Source organism: Ambystoma mexicanum, chromosome 12 (genome assembly GCF_040938575.1).
Source record: "Ambystoma mexicanum isolate Mex_15411 chromosome 12, UKY_AmexF1_1, whole genome shotgun sequence".
In the NCBI taxonomy this organism is placed as follows: Eukaryota; Metazoa; Chordata; class Amphibia; order Caudata; family Ambystomatidae; genus Ambystoma; species Ambystoma mexicanum.
This window is the reverse complement of record NC_090936.1, coordinates 1,003,488,404-1,003,503,725: the sequence shown is the minus strand read 5'-3', so window position 1 is coordinate 1,003,503,725 and position 15,322 is coordinate 1,003,488,404. Positions and strand designations below refer to the sequence as shown.

General features: G+C 48.4%; 2 non-coding genes across 2 annotated transcripts; both read right to left on the bottom strand.

Moving 5' to 3' along the window:
* Positions 1-6,160: 6,160 nt before the first annotated feature.
* Positions 6,161-6,232, bottom strand: TRNAP-UGG (transfer RNA proline (anticodon UGG)). The gene has a single exon. It is a non-coding gene; the product is annotated as a tRNA-Pro (tRNA).
* Positions 6,233-10,814: 4,582 nt separating this feature from the next.
* TRNAP-UGG (transfer RNA proline (anticodon UGG)) lies at positions 10,815-10,886 on the bottom strand. The gene has a single exon. It is a non-coding gene; the product is annotated as a tRNA-Pro (tRNA).
* Positions 10,887-15,322: the final 4,436 nt, after the last annotated feature.

Genomic DNA, 15,322 nt, shown 5'->3' with positions numbered 1-15,322 from the left:
AAGGGATCCCTTGGATCTCCCATATTCATCCTTCCCTGAAGAGGAATATACAGATCTCTCATGTGCATGTCCATCCCTCCCCGCCCACCTGCATAGGAATCCCTTGGATCGCCCATATTCATCCTTCCCTGAAGAGCCCTATAGGAATATATAGATCTCCCATGTACAGGCCCACCCCTCCCCACCCAGCTGCTTAGGAATCCCTTTGATCTCCCATATTCATCCTTCCCTGAAGAGCCCTATAGGAATATACCAGATCTCCCATGTACAGGTTCATCCCTCCATGCCCAGCTGTATCGGAATCCCACGGATCACCCACGTCCATCCTTCCCTGCAGAATAGGAATATAACACATCTCCCATGTACAGGTCCATCCCTCCCTGCCCACCCGTGTAGGAATCCCTTGGCGCTCCCATATTCATCCTTCCCTGAAGAATCCCATAGGAATATTTCACATCTCCCATGTACAGGTCCATCCCTCCCTGCCCACCCGTATATGAATCCCACGGATCACCCATGTCCATCCTTCCCTGCAGACCCCTATATGAATATAACAGATCTCTCATGTACAGGTCCAACTCTCCCTGCCAAGTGGATAGGAATACCTTGGATCTCCCATGTTCATCCCTCCCTGCAGAGCCCTTTAGGAATATAAGATCTCCAATGTACAGGTTCGTCCCTCCCTTCCCAGCTGTATCGGAATCCCACGGATCACCCATGTCCATCCTTCCCTGCAGAGCCCAATAGGAAAATAGCAGATCTCCCATGTACAGGTACATCCCAGCCCACCGAGCTGTATAGGAAACCCACAGATCTCCCACGTTCATCCTTCTCCACTGAGCACTATATGAACATAAGATCTCTTATCCCAGCCCGCCCAGCTGTATAAGAATCCCTTGTCTCTCCCATATTCATCCTTCCCTGAAGAATCCCATAGGACTATACCAGATCTCCAATGTACAGGTCCACCCCTCCCCGCCCAGCTGTATAGGAATCCCTTGGATCTCTCGTGTAGTGGTTCATCCCTCCGCACTGAGCTATATAGGAATCCCTTGGAGCAGGTTTATCCCTCCTCCCGTTCTTGGATCCGTATTTTTTCACCTGCACACAATGGGTCAGAATCACACACAGGTGAATTCCTCCCCTCCCAAATGAGGCACTCACAGACCTCGAGGGCTTGGAACAACGATTACATAATTTGTTTGCATGCCCCTGTCCAACCAAGACTGCGTGTGATCTTTGGAGTGGCTTAATCCTGCAAGCCCCACGTCTTTAGACCACTCACACGCTCTTCTTCTTGTTTTTGATATGACGCCTTTTCAGTGTATCTTTCTCGCGTGTGTTTTTTACTGCCCTTCCTCTATTGATGTGAAAAAAATATGAGCGCTTTTCAGTCGATCCTTCCTGCAGTTGGGTGATAGTTTGCCACTGCTCATAGATGGCTTCTTGGTCTTGGGTTGTGATTGTTGCTCAGGGTGCGAAAGGAGCGTTTAAATGTATCCAAAACAAAACGGGGCTCGTCTGGGATTTGAACCCGGGAAAGCGAGAATCATACCCCTAGACCAACGAGCCAGCTGTGAGCAGAGCCATGAGCGAGCAGTCAGCCTTGTGGCGTGCCACATCAGCACTGCTTCCTATTTTACTGTTCATTTATGCATGATATTAAATGGGAGTTTTGTGTTGCAATCACAACTGATCGTTAATATCAGTTCACCCTCCTATTAAATTTAGAGGTGGAAAGACATTGCCCGTTTTGTTAATTTATGTACACAGTTTTGAAAAAAAGAGGTGTCATTTTGCTGAAAGCAACTCTGACTCTGTACGATGCACCTCCCTGCCTGATCCTCTCCATGATCTCTAGCATCTTGCACTGCGCGATTGAAACATGAATAAGAGGATACTGCTCCAGTCTGTGGAAAAGTGGATCTGAGAGTCTTATGAAATTATGCACAGCAGCTGCGCAGTGGCTCGTTGGTCTAGGGGTATGATTCTCGCTTAGGGTGCGAGAGGTCCCGGGTTCAAATCCCGGACGAGCCCTCACTTCTTTTTTGACTCTTTCCAAATACGAAATAAACACAAGATTTAAATCTTCTATCACAATAAAACAACAGCAGTTTAGGATTTGAAGCCGCAACCCTATCGCACCCAAAGCAACAATCATACCAATTGACCAAGAAGCAGACCCACATAGAGCAAGGTGCTGAGATGGGAGTGGAATCTTTCACAGCTCCAAGTCCATTGAGTGCAGCATAAGGGACTGGGGCTGGGGCTGCTCAGAGCATGTACACATCGCAATCCTAATGTGGTGAGCTCAATGGAATAAGGGCAGCGAGCCGGTCCTTGGAGATAGAGCTCTGATTACACATTTCTGTACATGGGCTCTTGGGTGCCAACTATTGATTTTCGCAATGGGGTCCAAAACGAAATTTTTATTTTCGCTATGACGGCACAAATTCCATCTCCAGGGCCAAATTACACATTTTACAGCACATGTAGCAGCAGTAAATGGAAGAAAGCCATAGCATTACAGGCATGGCATGTCTAAATATAACCCCTCAGCAACAGTCGCCTAACCTGCTGAGGTGTGTCTGCAGCATTCTGCTTTAGTATTCCCTACCTCTCCCATGCCCGCAAACCGCTTAAGCCGGTCCCCCACTCACACTCCTCCCCAATCAAGGCTAAGGGGACAATGATGCAGCCTTCCCTCTTTGAAATGAGCAACACTTGCTAATTTTGCAAGCTGTGTACTAAGCTTTATTAAGTCCGAGCCCAGCACCGGAGGAGCCAGAAGCCCTGCTTCGCCCAGTGATATCGAAGAGCATGTCACTGAATCTTTTATATTTCATGGTTTGTGGTTGTAGAAACTCCACGGGGCAACATAATACTCCTGCCCCCCCATTGTTTGAGGAGAACAGGGGCAAGTGTGCCCTCTATCCCCATGTACTCGTTGCCTATACCTGAAGCGCCCTTAATGGTTGCCTGGTCCGTGCAAAGCAGCGTAAGTGGCAGGGGGGAATAGGTACACGGTACAAATGCCCCAGAACTTCATGCACTCTGCCTTGCCCTCCTCCCTCCTCTACCTTCGTTGAGAGTTTTCCCATTTTTAGAATACACTTTTCTTTTGCTGTCAAACGTTTTGCTAGGAATTGTCCCCAGTGTTTAGCGGCTGAACGTTGACCTCACTATATCTCCTCATTGGATAATCCTTCATTACCTCAACGGCCTTCTTCTTCGGCCTAGTACTTAAGAGGTATCAATCCGCATGACAGGGACCCTTTCCTTTTTTTTTTGTTGTTGCAGATTCCACGCTTTTCCACCAAGAGCCCAATACCCACAGATGAAGGTTTTCTAGTGTGGGAATCCCCCAGATTTCCCATCTACAGGTTCATCCCCCCCTGCAGAGCCGTATAGGAATCGCATATTTAGGAATGCACAGGTTCATCCCTTGCGCAGGGCCCTATAGAAATCCCAAGGATCTCCAGTGTACAGGTTCAACATTCCCAGCTAAGCCATCTAGAAATCCCTCATATCTCGCATGTATCGTTTCCTCCCTTCTTGCAAATCTAGTATGGAAATCCCCCAAATATCCCAATTACAGGTTCATCCCTTCCGGCAAAGCTGCATATGCATCATCCAATATATCTCACAGGAGCCGATTCACCCCTCCCCGTGGAGCCCAATAGGAATCTTGCATATAGGAATGCCCAGGTTCATCCCGTCCGTCGTGCTCAATAGGAATGCCAAGGATCTTCAGTTTAAAGGCTCACCATTCCCCTCAGAGCCCTAGAGGAATCCCCCATATCTCCTGTGTTTCGTTTCCTCCATCCCTGCAAAGGTAGCAAAGGGACCTCAGATATCTGTCATTTCTCGGCTCATCTCTCCACACAGAACTGTATAGGAATCCCATTGATCACCATGTGCAGGGTTATCCCTCCCTGCGAAGCCATATAGGCCTTATCCCATATATCTCCCAGGAACAGGTTAATCCCTTCCCGATAAGCCAATATACAAACCCCATAAATCTTCCCTGTGCAGGTTCATCCCTCTCCGCAGAGCCCTTTAAGAATCCCCCACATCTACTATATATCATTTCCCCCCACCCCCATGAGAATCCCACAGATCTCCCATGTATATGTTCATTCTTCTAGAGATCTCCCGTTTATAAGTTCATCCCTCAATTTAGAGCTGAATGGAATTTGCACACATTAGCATGTACATCCCTCCCCGTGCATCCCTACAGAAATCCCTCACATCTATGTGTCTGCTCATCCCTCCGAGCACAGCCGTATAGGAATAGCACACATAGGATTGAACATATTCCACACTTCCCACTGAGCCTTACATGGATCTCACAGATCCCCAATGTTCATCCTTCCCAGCAGAGACCTTTAGGAATATAACAGATCCCCCATGTACAGGTTCACCCCTCCCCGCTCAGCTGCATAGGAATCCCTTGGGTCTCCCATTTTCAGGCTTCCCTGAAGAGCCCTATAGGAATATGCCAGATCTCCCATGTAAAGGTCCATCCCTCCCCACCCAGCTGTGAAGGGATCCCTTGGATCTCCCATATTCATCCTTCCCTGAAGAGCCCTATAGGAATATACCAGATCTCCCCTGTAAAGGTCCATCCCTCCCCACCCAGCTGTGAAGGGATCCCTTGGATCTCCCATATTCATCCTTCCCTGAAGAGGAATATACAGATCTCTCATGTGCATGTCCATCCCTCCCCGCCCACCCGCATAGGAATCCCTTGGATCGCCCATATTCATCCTTCCCTGAAGAGCCCTATAGGAATATATAGATCTCCCATGTACAGGCCCACCCCTCCCCACCCAGCTGCTTAGGAATCCCTTTGATCTCCCATATTCATCCTTCCCTGAAGAGCCCTATAGGAATATACCAGATCTCCCATGTACAGGTTCATCCCACCATGCCCAGCTGTATCGGAATCCCACGGATCACCCACGTCCATCCTTCCCTGCAGAATAGGAATATAACACATCTCCCATGTACAGGTCCATCCCTCCCTGCCCACCCGTGTAGGAATCCCTTGGCGCTCCCATATTCATCCTTCCCTGAAGAATCCCATAGGAATATTTCAGATCTCCCATGTACAGGTCCATCCCTCCCTGCCCACCCGTATATGAATCCCACGGATAACCCATGTCCATCCTTCCCTGCAGACCCCTATATGAATATAACAGATCTCTCATGTACAGGTCCAACTCTCCCTGCCAAGTGGATAGGAATCCCTTGGATCTCCCATGTTCATCCCTCCCTGCAGAGCCCTATAGGAATATAACATCTCCAATGTACTGGTTCGTCCCTCCCTTCCCAGCTGTATCGGAATCCCACGGATCACCCATGTCCATCCTTCCCTGCAGAGCCCAATAGGAAAATAGCAGATCTCCCATGTACAGGTACATCCCAGCCCACCGAGCTGTATAGGAAACCCACAGATCTCCCATGTTCATCCTTCTCCACTGAGCACTATATGAACATAAGATCTCTTATCCCTGCCCGCCCAGCTGTATAAGAATCCCTTGTATCTCCCATATTCATCCTTCCCTGAAGAATCCCATAGGACTATACCAGATCTCCAATGTACAGGTCCACCCCTCCCCGCCCAGCTGTATAGGAATCCCTTGGATCTCTCATGTAGTGGTTCATCCCTCCGCACTGAGCTATATAGGAATCCCTTGGAGCAGGTTTATCCCTCCTCCCGTTCTTGGATCCGTATTTTTTCACCTGCACACAATGGGTCAGAATCACACACAGGTGAATTCCTCCCCTCCCAAATGAGGGACTCACAGACCTCGAGGGCTTGGAACAACTATTACATAATTTGTTTGCATGCCCCTGTCCAACCAAGACTGCGTGTGATCTTTGGAGTGGCTTAATCCTGCAAGCCCCACGTCTTTAGACCACTCACACGCTCTTCTTCTTGTTTTTGATATGACGCCTTTTCAGTGTATCTTTCTCGCGTGTGTTTTTTACTGCCCTTCCTCTATTGATGTGAAAAAAATATGAGCGCTTTTCAGTCGATCCTTCCTGCAGTTGGGTGATAGTTTGCCACTGCTCATAGATGGCTTCTTGGTCTTGGGTTGTGATTGTTGCTCAGGGTGCGAAAGGAGCGTTTAAATGTATCCAAAACAAAACGGGGCTCGTCCGGGATTTGAACCCGGGACCTCTCGCACCCAAAGCGAGAATCATACCCCTAGACCAACGAGCCAGCTGTGAGCAGAGCCATGAGCGAGCAGTCAGCCTTGTGGCGTGCCACATCAGCACTGCTTCCTATTTTACTGTTCATTTATGCATGATATTAAATGGGAGTTTTGTGTTGCAATCACAACTGATCGTTAATATCAGTTCACCCTCCTATTAAATTTAGAGGTGGAAAGACATTGCCCGTTTTGTTAATTTATGTACACAGTTTTGAAAAAAAGAGGTGTCATTTTGCTGAAAGCAACTCTGACTCTGTACGATGCCCCTCCCTGCCTGATCCTCTCCATGATCTCTAGCATCTTGCACTGCGCGATTGAAACATGAATAAGAGGATACTGCTCCAGTCTGTGGAAAAGTGGATCTGAGAGTCTTATGAAATTATGCACAGCAGCTGTGCAGTGGCTCGTTGGTCTAGGGGTATGATTCTCGCTTAGGGTGCGAGAGGTCCCTGGTTCAAATCCCGGACGAGCCCTCACTTCTTTTTTGACTCTTTCCAATTACGAAATAAACACAAGATTTAAATCTTCTATCACAATAAAACAACAGCAGTTTAGGATTTGAAGCCGCAACCCTATCGCACCCAAAGCAACAATCATACCAATTGACCAAGAAGCAGAACCACATAGAGCAAGGTGCTGAGATGGGAGTGGAATCTTTCACAGCTCCAAGTCCATTGAGTGCAGCATAAGGGACTTGGGCTGCTCAGAGCATGTACACATCGCAATCCTAATGTGGTGAGCTCAATGGAATAAGGGCAGCGAGCCGGTCCTTGGAGATAGAGCTCTGATTACACATTTCTTTACATGGGCTCTTGGGTGCCAACTATTGATTTTCGCAACGGGGTCCAAAACGAAATTTTTATTTTCGCTATGACGGCACAAACTCCATCTCCAGGGCCAAAGCACACATTTTACAGCACATGTAGCAGCAGTAAATGGAAGAAAGCCATAGCATTACAGGCATGGCATGTCTAAATATAACCCCTCAGCAACAGTCGCCTAACCTGCTGAGGTGTGTCTGCAGCATTCTGCTTTAGTATTCCCTACCTCTCCCATGCCCGCAAACCGCTTAAGCCGGTCCCCCGCTCACACACCTCCCCAATCAAGGCTAAGGGGACAATGATGCAGCCTTCCCTCTTTGAAATGAGCAACACTTGCTAATTTTGCAAGCTGTGTACTAAGCTTTATTAAGTCCGAGCCCAGCACGGGAGGAGCCAGAAGCCCTGCTTCGCCCAGTGATATCGAAGAGCATGTCACTGAATATTTTATATTTCATGGTTTGTGGTTGTAGAAACTCCACGGGGCAACATAATACTCCTGCCCCCCCATTGTTTGAGGAGAACAGGGGCAAGTGTGCCCTCTATCCCCATGTACTCATTGCCTATACCTGAAGCGCCCTTAATGGTTGCCTGGTCCGTGCAAAGCAGCGTAAGCGGCAGGGGGGAATAGGTACACGGTACAAATGCCCCAGAACTTCATGCATTCTGCCTTGCCCTCCTCCCTCCTCTACCTTCGTTGAGAGTTTTCCCATTTTTAGAATACACTTTTCTTTTGCTGTCAAACGTTTTGCTAGGAATTGTCCCCAGTGTTTAGCGGCTGAACGTTGACCTCACTATATCTCCTCATTGGATAATCCTTCATTACCTCAACGGCCTTCTTCTTCGGCCTAGTACTTAAGAGGTATCAATCCGCATGACAGGGACCCTTTCCTTTTTTTTTTGTTGTTGCAGATTCCACGCTTTTCCACCAAGAGCCCAATACCCACAGATGAAGGTTTTCTAGTGTGGGAATCCCCCAGATTTCCCATCTACAGGTTCATCCCCCCCTGCAGAGCCGTATAGGAATCGCATATTTAGGAATGCACAGGTTCATCCCTTGCGCAGGGCCCAATAGAAATCCCAAGGATCTCCAGTGTACAGGTTCAACATTCCCAGCTAAGCCATCTAGAAATCCCTCATATCTCGCATGTATCGTTTCCTCCCTTCTTGCAAATCTAGTATGGAAATCCCCCAAATCTCCCAATTACAGGTTCATCCCTTCCGGCAAAGCTTCATATGCATCATCCAATATATCTCACAGGAGCCGATTCACCCCTCCCCGTGGAGCCCAATAGGAATCTTGCATATAGGAATGCCCAGGTTCATCCCGTCCGTCGTGCTCAATAGGAATGCCAAGGATCTTCAGTTTAAAGGCTCACCATTCCCCTCAGAGCCCTAGAGGAATCCCCCATATCTCCTGTGTTTCGTTTCCTCCATCCCTGCAAAGGTAGCAAAGGGACCTCAGATATCTGTCATTTATCGGCTCATCTCTCCACACAGAACTGTATAGGAATCCCATTGATCACCATGTGCAGGGTTATCCCTCCCTGCGAAGCCATATAGGCCTCATCCCATATATCTCCCAGGAACAGGTTAATCCCTTCCCGATGAGCCAATATACAAACCCCATAAATCTTCCCTGTGCAGGTTCATCCCTCTCCGCAGAGCCCTTTAAGAATCCCCCACATCTACTATATATCATTTCCCCCCACCCCCATGAGAATCCCACAGATCTCCCATGTATATGTTCATTCTTCTAGAGATCTCCCGTTTATAAGTTCATCCCTCAATTTAGAGCTGAATGGAATTTGCACACATTAGCATGTACATCCCTCCCCGTGCATCCCTACAGAAATCCCTCACATCTATGTGTCTGCTCATCCCTCCGAGCACAGCCGTATAGGAATAGCACACATAGGATTGAACATATTCCTCACTTCCCACTGAGCCCTACATGGATCTCACAGATCCCCAATGTTCATCCTTCCCAGCAGAGACCTTTAGGAATATAACAGATCCCCCATGTACAGGTTCACCCCTCCCCGCTCAGCTGCATAGGAATCCCTTGGGTCTCCCATTTTCAGGCTTCCCTGAAGAGCCCTATAGGAATATGCCAGATCTCCCATGTAAAGGTCCAGCCCTCCCCACCCAGCTGTGAAGGGATCCCTTGGATCTCCCATATTCATCCTTCCCTGAAGAGCCCTATAGGAATATACCAGATCTCCCCTGTAAAGGTCCATCCCTCCCCACCCAGCTGTGAAGGGATCCCTTGGATCTCCCATATTCATCCTTCCCTGAAGAGGAATATACAGATCTCTCATGTGCATGTCCATCCCTCCCCGCCCACCTGCATAGGAATCCCTTGGATCGCCCATATTCATCCTTCCCTGAAGAGCCCTATAGGAATATATAGATCTCCCATGTACAGGCCCACCCCTCCCCACCCAGCTGCTTAGGAATCCCTTTGATCTCCCATATTCATCCTTCCCTGAAGAGCCCTATAGGAATATACCAGATCTCCCATGTACAGGTTCATCCCTCCATGCCCAGCTGTATCGGAATCCCACGGATCACCCACGTCCATCCTTCCCTGCAGAATAGGAATATAACACATCTCCCATGTACAGGTCCATCCCTCCCTGCCCACCCGTGTAGGAATCCCTTGGCGCTCCCATATTCATCCTTCCCTGAAGAATCCCATAGGAATATTTCACATCTCCCATGTACAGGTCCATCCCTCCCTGCCCACCCGTATATGAATCCCACGGATCACCCATGTCCATCCTTCCCTGCAGACCCCTATATGAATATACCAGATCTCTCATGTACAGGTCCAACTCTCCCTGCCAAGTGGATAGGAATACCTTGGATCTCCCATGTTCATCCCTCCCTGCAGAGCCCTTTAGGAATATAAGATCTCCAATGTACAGGTTCGTCCCTCCCTTCCCAGCTGTATCGGAATCCCACGGATCACCCATGTCCATCCTTCCCTGCAGAGCCCAATAGGAAAATAGCAGATCTCCCATGTACAGGTACATCCCAGCCCACCGAGCTGTATAGGAAACCCACAGATCTCCCATGTTCATCCTTCTCCACTGAGCACTATATGAACATAAGATCTCTTATCCCTGCCCGCCCAGCTGTATAAGAATCCCTTGTCTCTCCCATATTCATCCTTCCCTGAAGAATCCCATAGGACTATACCAGATCTCCAATGTACAGGTCCACCCCTCCCCGCCCAGCTGTATAGGAATCCCTTGGATCTCTCGTGTAGTGGTTCATCCCTCCGCACTGAGCTATATAGGAATCCCTTGGAGCAGGTTTATCCCTCCTCCCGTTCTTGGATCCGTATTTTTTCACCTGCACACAATGGGTCAGAATCACACACAGGTGAATTCCTCCCCTCCCAAATGAGGCACTCACAGACCTCGAGGGCTTGGAACAACTATTACATAATTTGTTTGCATGCCCCTGTCCAACCAAGACTGCGTGTGATCTTTGGAGTGGCTTAATCCTGCAAGCCCCACGTCTTTAGACCACTCACACGCTCTTCTTCTTGTTTTTGATATGACGCCTTTTCAGTGTATCTTTCTCGCGTGTGTTTTTTACTGCCCTTCCTCTATTGATGTGAAAAAAATATGAGCGCTTTTCAGTCGATCCTTCCTGCAGTTGGGTGATAGTTTGCCACTGCTCATAGATGGCTTCTTGGTCTTGGGTTGTGATTGTTGCTCAGGGTGCGAAAGGAGCGTTTAAATGTATCCAAAACAAAACGGGGCTCGTCCGGGATTTGAACCCGGGACCTCTCGCACCCAAAGCGAGAATCATACCCCTAGACCAACGAGCCAGCTGTGAGCAGAGCCATGAGCGAGCAGTCAGCCTTGTGGCGTGCCACATCAGCACTGCTTCCTATTTTACTGTTCATTTATGCATGATATTAAATGGGAGTTTTGTGTTGCAATCACAACTGATCGTTAATATCAGTTCACCCTCCTATTAAATTTAGAGGTGGAAAGACATTGCCCGTTTTGTTAATTTATGTACACAGTTTTGAAAAAAAGAGGTGTCATTTTGCTGAAAGCAACTCTGACTCTGTACGATGCCCCTCCCTGCCTGATCCTCTCCATGATCTCTAGCATCTTGCACTGCGCGATTGAAACATGAATAAGAGGATACTGCTCCAGTCTGTGGAAAAGTGGATCTGAGAGTCTTATGAAATTATGCACAGCAGCTGTGCAGTGGCTCGTTGGTCTAGGGGTATGATTCTCGCTTAGGGTGCGAGAGGTCCCGGGTTCAAATCCCGGACGAGCCCTCACTTCTTTTTTGACTCTTTCCAAATACGAAATAAACACAAGATTTAAATCTTCTATCACAATAAAACAACAGCAGTTTAGGATTTGAAGCCGCAACCCTATCGCACCCAAAGCAACAATCATACCAATTGACCAAGAAGCAGACCCACATAGAGCAAGGTGCTGAGATGGGAGTGGAATCTTTCACAGCTCCAAGTCCATTGAGTGCAGCATAAGGGACTGGGTCTGCTCAGAGCATTTACACATCGCAATCCTAATGTGGTGAGCTCAATGGAATAAGGGCAGCGAGCCGGTCCTTGGAGATAGAGCTCTGATTACACATTTCTTTACATGGGCTCTTGGGTGCCAACTATTGATTTTCGCAACGGGGTCCAAAACGAAATTTTTATTTTCGCTATGACGGCACAAATTCCATCTCCAGGGCCAAAGCACACATTTTACAGCACATGTAGCAGCAGTAAATGGAAGAAAGCCATAGCATTACAGGCATGGCATGTCTAAATATAACCCCTCAGCAACAGTCGCCTAACCTGCTGAGGTGTGTCTGCAGCATTCTGCTTTAGTATTCCCTACCTCTCCCATGCCCGCAAACCGCTTAAGCCGGTCCCCCACTCACACACCTCCCCAATCAAGGCTAAGGGGACAATGATGCAGCCTTCCCCCTTTGAAATGAGCAACACTTGCTAATTTTGCAAGCTGTGTACTAAGCTTTATTAAGTCCGAGCCCAGCACGGGAGGAGCCAGAAGCCCTGCTTCGCCCAGTGATATCGAAGAGCATGTCACTGAATCTTTTATATTTCATGGTTTGTGGTTGTAGAAACTCCACGGGGCAACATAATACTCCTGCCCCCCCATTGTTTGAGGAGAACAGGGGCAAGTGTGCCCTCTATCCCCATGTACTCGTTGCCTATACCTGAAGCGCCCTTAATGGTTGCCTGGTCCGTGCAAAGCAGCGTAAGCGGCAGGGGGGAATAGGTACACGGTACAAATGCCCCAGAACTTCATGCACTCTGCCTTGCCCTCCACCCTCCTCTACCTTCGTTGAGAGTTTTCCCATTTTTAGAATACACTTTTCTTTTGCTGTCAAACGTTTTGCTAGGAATTGTCCCCAGTGTTTAGCGGCTGAACGTTGACCTCACTATATCTCCTCATTGGATAATCCTTCATTACCTCAACGGCCTTCTTCTTCGGCCTAGTACTTAAGAGGTATCAATCCGCATGACAGGGACCCTTTCCTTTTTTTTTTGTTGTGGCAGATTCCACGCTTTTCCACCAAGAGCCCAATACCCACAGATGAAGGTTTTCTAGTGTGGGAATCCCCCAGATTTCCCATCTACAGGTTCATCCCCCCCTGCAGAGCCGTATAGGAATCGCATATTTAGGAATGCACAGGTTCATCCCTTGCGCAGGGCCCTATAGAAATCCCAAGGATCTCCAGTGTACAGGTTCAACATTCCCAGCTAAGCCATCTAGAAATCCCTCATATCTCGCATGTATCGTTTCCTCCCTTCTTGCAAATCTAGTATGGAAATCCCCCAAATCTCCCAATTACAGGTTCATCCCTTCCGGCAAAGCTGCATATGCATCATCCAATATATCTCACAGGAGCCGATTCACCCCTCCCCGTGGAGCCCAATAGGAATCTTGCATATAGGAATGCCCAGGTTCATCCCGTCCGTCGTGCTCAATAGGAATGCCAAGGATCTTCAGTTTAAAGGCTCACCATTCCCCTCAGAGCCCTAGAGGAATCCCCCATATCTCCTGTGTTTCGTTTCCTCCATCCCTGCAAAGGTAGCAAAGGGACCTCAGATATCTGTCATTTATCGGCTCATCTCTCCACGCAGAACTGTATAGGAATCCCATTGATCACCATGTGCAGGGTTATCCCTCCCTGCGAAGCCATATAGGCCTCATCCCATATATCTCCCAGGAACAGGTTAATCCCTTCCCGATGAGCCAATATACAAACCCCATAAATCTTCCCTGTGCAGGTTCATCCCTCTCCGCAGAGCCCTTTAAGAATCCCCCACATCTACTATATATCATTTCCCCCCACCCCCATGAGAATCCCACAGATCTCCCATGTATATGTTCATTCTTCTAGAGATCTCCCGTTTATAAGTTCATCCCTCAATTTAGAGCTGAATGGAATTTGCACACATTAGCATGTACATCCCTCCCCGTGCATCCCTACAGAAATCCCTCACATCTATGTGTCTGCTCATCCCTCCGAGCACAGCCGTATAGGAATAGCACACATAGGATTGAACATATTCCTCACTTCCCACTGAGCCCTACATGGATCTCACAGATCCCCAATGTTCATCCTTCCCAGCAGAGACCTTTAGGAATATAACAGATCCCCCATGTACAGGTTCACCCCTCCCCGCTCAGCTGCATAGGAATCCCTTGGGTCTCCCATTTTCAGGCTTCCCTGAAGAGCCCTATAGGAATATGCCAGATCTCCCATGTAAAGGTCCATCCCTCCCCACCCAGCTGTGAAGGGATCCCTTGGATCTCCCATATTCATCCTTCCCTGAAGAGCCCTATAGGAATATACCAGATCTCCCCTGTAAAGGTCCATCCCTCCCCACCCAGCTGTGAAGGGATCCCTTGGATCTCCCATATTCATCCTTCCCTGAAGAGGAATATACAGATCTCTCATGTGCATGTCCATCCCTCCCCGCCCACCTGCATAGGAATCCCTTGGATCGCCCATATTCATCCTTCCCTGAAGAGCCCTATAGGAATATATAGATCTCCCATGTACAGGCCCACCCCTCCCCACCCAGCTGCTTAGGAATCCCTTTGATCTCCCATATTCATCCTTCCCTGAAGAGCCCTATAGGAATATACCAGATCTCCCATGTACAGGTTCATCCCTCCATGCCCAGCTGTATCGGAATCCCACGGATCACCCACGTCCATCCTTCCCTGCAGAATAGGAATATAACACATCTCCCATGTACAGGTCCATCCCTCCCTGCCCACCCGTGTAGGAATCCCTTGGCGCTCCCATATTCATCCTTCCCTGAAGAATCCCATAGGAATATTTCACATCTCCCATGTACAGGTCCATCCCTCCCTGCCCACCCGTATATGAATCCCACGGATCACCCATGTCCATCCTTCCCTGCAGACCCCTATATGAATATAACAGATCTCTCATGTACAGGTCCAACTCTCCCTGCCAAGTGGATAGGAATACCTTGGATCTCCCATGTTCATCCTCCCTGCAGAGCCCAATAGGAAAATAGCAGATCTCCCATGTACAGGTACATCCCAGCCCACCGAGCTGTATAGGAAACCCACAGATCTCCCACGTTCATCCTTCTCCACTGAGCACTATATGAACATAAGATCTCTTATCCCTGCCCGCCCAGCTGTATAAGAATCCCTTGTCTCTCCCATATTCATCCTTCCCTGAAGAATCCCATAGGACTATACCAGATCTCCAATGTACAGGTCCACCCCTCCCCGCCCAGCTGTATAGGAATCCCTTGGATCTCTCGTGTAGTGGTTCATCCCTCCGCACTGAGCTATATAGGAATCCCTTGGAGCAGGTTTATCCCTCCTCCCGTTCTTGGATCCGTATTTTTTCACCTGCACACAATGGGTCAGAATCACACACAGGTGAATTCCTCCCCTCCCAAATGAGGCACTCACAGACCTCGAGGGCTTGGAACAACTATTACATAATTTGTTTGCATGCCCCTGTCCAACCAAGACTGCGTGTGATCTTTGGAGTGGCTTAATCCTGCAAGCCCCACGTCTTTAGACCACTCACACGCTCTTCTTCTCGTTTTTGATATGACGCCTTTTCAGTGTATCTTTCTCGCGTGTGTTTTTTACTGCCCTTCCTCTATTGATGTGAAAAAAATATGAGCGCTTATGAGCGCTTTTCAGTCGATCCTTCCTGCAGTTGGGTGATAGTTTGCCACTGCTCATAGATGGCTTCTTGGTCTTGGGT